The sequence below is a fragment of the Octodon degus genome, unplaced genomic scaffold (genome assembly GCF_000260255.1).
Source record: "Octodon degus isolate 3935 unplaced genomic scaffold, OctDeg1.0 scaffold00220, whole genome shotgun sequence".
In the NCBI taxonomy this organism is placed as follows: Eukaryota; Metazoa; Chordata; class Mammalia; order Rodentia; family Octodontidae; genus Octodon; species Octodon degus.
In genome coordinates, this window is record NW_004524796.1 from 865884 (window position 1) to 869061 (window position 3178).

The window sequence follows — 3178 nt, forward strand, 5'->3', positions numbered from 1 at the left end:
AGAGAGAGAGAGAGAGAGAGAGAGAGAGAGAGAGAGAGAGAGACTGAGACAAAAGTGACTAATTCCTGATTTTCTTGATAGAGACAGAGAAAGAGATAGAACTCTTGAGAGTTCTTTTCAAATAGAGTCTATGACCCAATACCAGTCAATGAAATACAAAATGTAATTTGAAAAAACCCTACAGACAAAGAAAAGTCCAGGTCCTGATGGATTCACAGCTCAATTCTATAAAAAATTTGTGGAAGATATATTCGCTATATTCCTCAAACTCTTTAATGAAATGGAAAAGGAAGCAGTCTTCTCAAAATCATTCCTAGAGGCAAGTATTGTATCAATACCAAAACCAGGAAAAGACACAATTAAAAACGAGAACTACAAGCCAATCTCCCTCCTGAACATAGATGCAAAAATCCTCAATAAAATCCTAGCAAATAGAATAAAGTAAATCATCAACAAGATTATACACCCTCATCCCAGGGATGCAAGGATGGTTCAATATTTGCAACTCTATAAATGTAATACACTATATCAATAGAGCCAAATACAAAAATCACATGATCATCTCAATTGATGCAGAAAAGGTTTTTGACAAAGTCCAACACTCATTCATGTTCAAAGTCCTACAGAAAATTGGAATAGATGGCCTGTACTTAAATCTGATAAAAGCCATCTATGACAAAATTCTAAGTGGGGAAAAACTGAAATCTTTTACTCTCAGATCTGGTACAAGACAAGGATGTCATCTATCACCACTCCTATTCAAAATAATCCTGGAATCATTAGCTAGATCCATCAAAGAAGAGAGAGAAATAAAAGGAGTAAGAATATGTAAAGAAGAAGATAAACTATCATTATTTGCAGATGATATGATACTTTACTTGGAAGGTCGAAAAAACTCCACCAAGAATGTACTAGAATTAATACACAAATTCAGCAGCATAGCAGGATACAAAGTCAGTACCCAAAAGTCAATAGTATTTCTCTACACAGATAGCAAATACACTGAGAGGGAAATTAGAGAAACAATACCTTTTACGATAGAACCGAGGAAAATGGAATATTTAGGAATTAATCTAACTAAAGAAGTCAAAGATATATTCATTGAAAATTACAGTACTCTGAAAAGTGAGATTATAGAGGATTTCAGAAAATGGAAAGATATTCTCTGCTCCTGGATAGGAAGAACCAACATTGTGAAGATGGCCATACTCCGAAAATTGTTGTACAGATTTAGTCCAATCCTTATCAAAATACCACCAGCATACCTCACAGACCTAGAGAAATCATTCATAAAATTTATTTGGAACCAGAAAAGACCTAGAATAGCAAAGGCAATCCTGGGCAATGAAGGCAAGGCAGGAGGCATCACAATTCCTGACTTGAAATTATGCTACAAAGCTTCTGTGATAAAGTCAGCATGGTACTGGCAACAAAGTAGACCTGAGGATTAATGGAATAGATTAGGGATGCAGAAGCCAATGCAAACACACTCAGCCACCTTATCTTCGACAAAGAGGCCAAACATGGTTACTGGAAGAAAGATAGCCTCTTTAACAAATGGTGCTGGAAAAACTAGTTCTCTACATGCTGAAAGCTAAAACTTGACCCAGGTCTATTACCATGCACTAAGCCAAAGTCAAAATGGATTAAAGATCTAAACATTAAACAGAAACACTAAATCTCGTGGAAGAGAAAGAAGGAGGAACTCTTGAAGTCATAGAGGTAGGCAAACAGTTCATGATCAAATAGAATCTATGAAACACAGTGAATTAAAACAGGAAAATGAACATGAAAGAGACATAGAGGGCTCTTTCCAAGACTCTGTAGCTTTGGGTAAAGAAAGTCTGGATAAAGATCTAAGGTCTACACATGGATTTGAAGATCTGAGTAAAGCTGAGAGAATTGGGAGTGCAGAAAGAGCTGACGACTCCAAGTTAGATGAGGTACATTCATTAGGCTCTGGTGCTGGAGAAGTGTATGAACTAGTGATGATGAACTTGATGAAATTCTAACAGTAGATGTGGAAAACAGAGAGGACCAACAGGATGAGGAGAAAATGCCAGATCCATTAGATGTAATAGATGTGGATTAGTCTGGCCTTATGCCCAAGCATCTGAAAGAACCATGGGAGCCTGGGGCTGCACTTTTAAAATTCACACCTGGAGCTGTTTTGCTACGGGTTGGAATTTCTAAAAAATTAGCTAATTCTGAGCTCTTTACCAAAGTAAAAGAAAATGTCAGAGACTATTAGAAAGACCCAAAGATACTGAAGGTCTTTTTGAACATAAACTAGGGGATGTTAATATGGCTGCATCACTATGAAAAGAAGGAGCAAAGTTTCTTAGTAATCTTGGAACATGCTGTAAAGCATTATGCTTCATATAGGATTCTGCAATTCAAAAGCAGCTTATTAAAAATGAGAAGGGTACTGTAAAGGAGGCTTACACAGTGCTCCAGTGGTAGACAATGAATTACTACAATTAAGTCTTTGATTATTTAAGTGGAAGACTACTTGCCATGCGCCAGGACATGAAAAGACTGAAGATGAAGATAATGAAATATCACAGTTCAGTGTGCAACAGGAACTGTGTGTGTCCTAAGACTGGAGTTCAACATGATCCTTTGGGTACTATCATCCTTCAGCAGTATATATTCTTTTTCAAGCTCTGTAGTTTGACATAACTAGCAACAAACACAGAAAAGATATGTCACAATGCTTAGAGTGAAGAACATTGATCTTTAGAGACACTAGTTTTGGTTAACTTAAGATTTTACATTAATTTTTATATAGTACTTAATTCTTATGTAAAATAATGTGAAACCATCTAGATTTAATAGTTTAGTCTTTTCTCTTACCTTTTGTTAAAACTGAAGATTTTGGAAATCCTTGTCACTGCTCTTCCAGCCTCTAAATATTTTTTATGGAATTGAACCACTGATTTATATTCTGGATCATCCATACAGAAACAATGGTTTTATTTAAAAACAATATGTTCATCAGAGTAATTGAACACATTGTGCAACACCATGTGGAACAGAACATTTGAAAGGGAATGCTGGTCTAGTGTACTGTGTTTGTAGGCACATCTCCAGCAGGAAGAAGCTGAAATACTTTTTTAAAGTTCAAAAAATTACTTCGTGAATCTTTGATTTTTTAAAAATGTGTGTGTATTGTTAT

General features: G+C 35.7%; 1 pseudogene; it reads left to right on the top strand.

The window, feature by feature from the left end:
* Positions 1 to 2600, top strand: part of LOC101567049 — a 3729-nt pseudogene extending 1129 nt beyond the window's left edge.
* Positions 2601 to 3178: the final 578 nt, after the last annotated feature.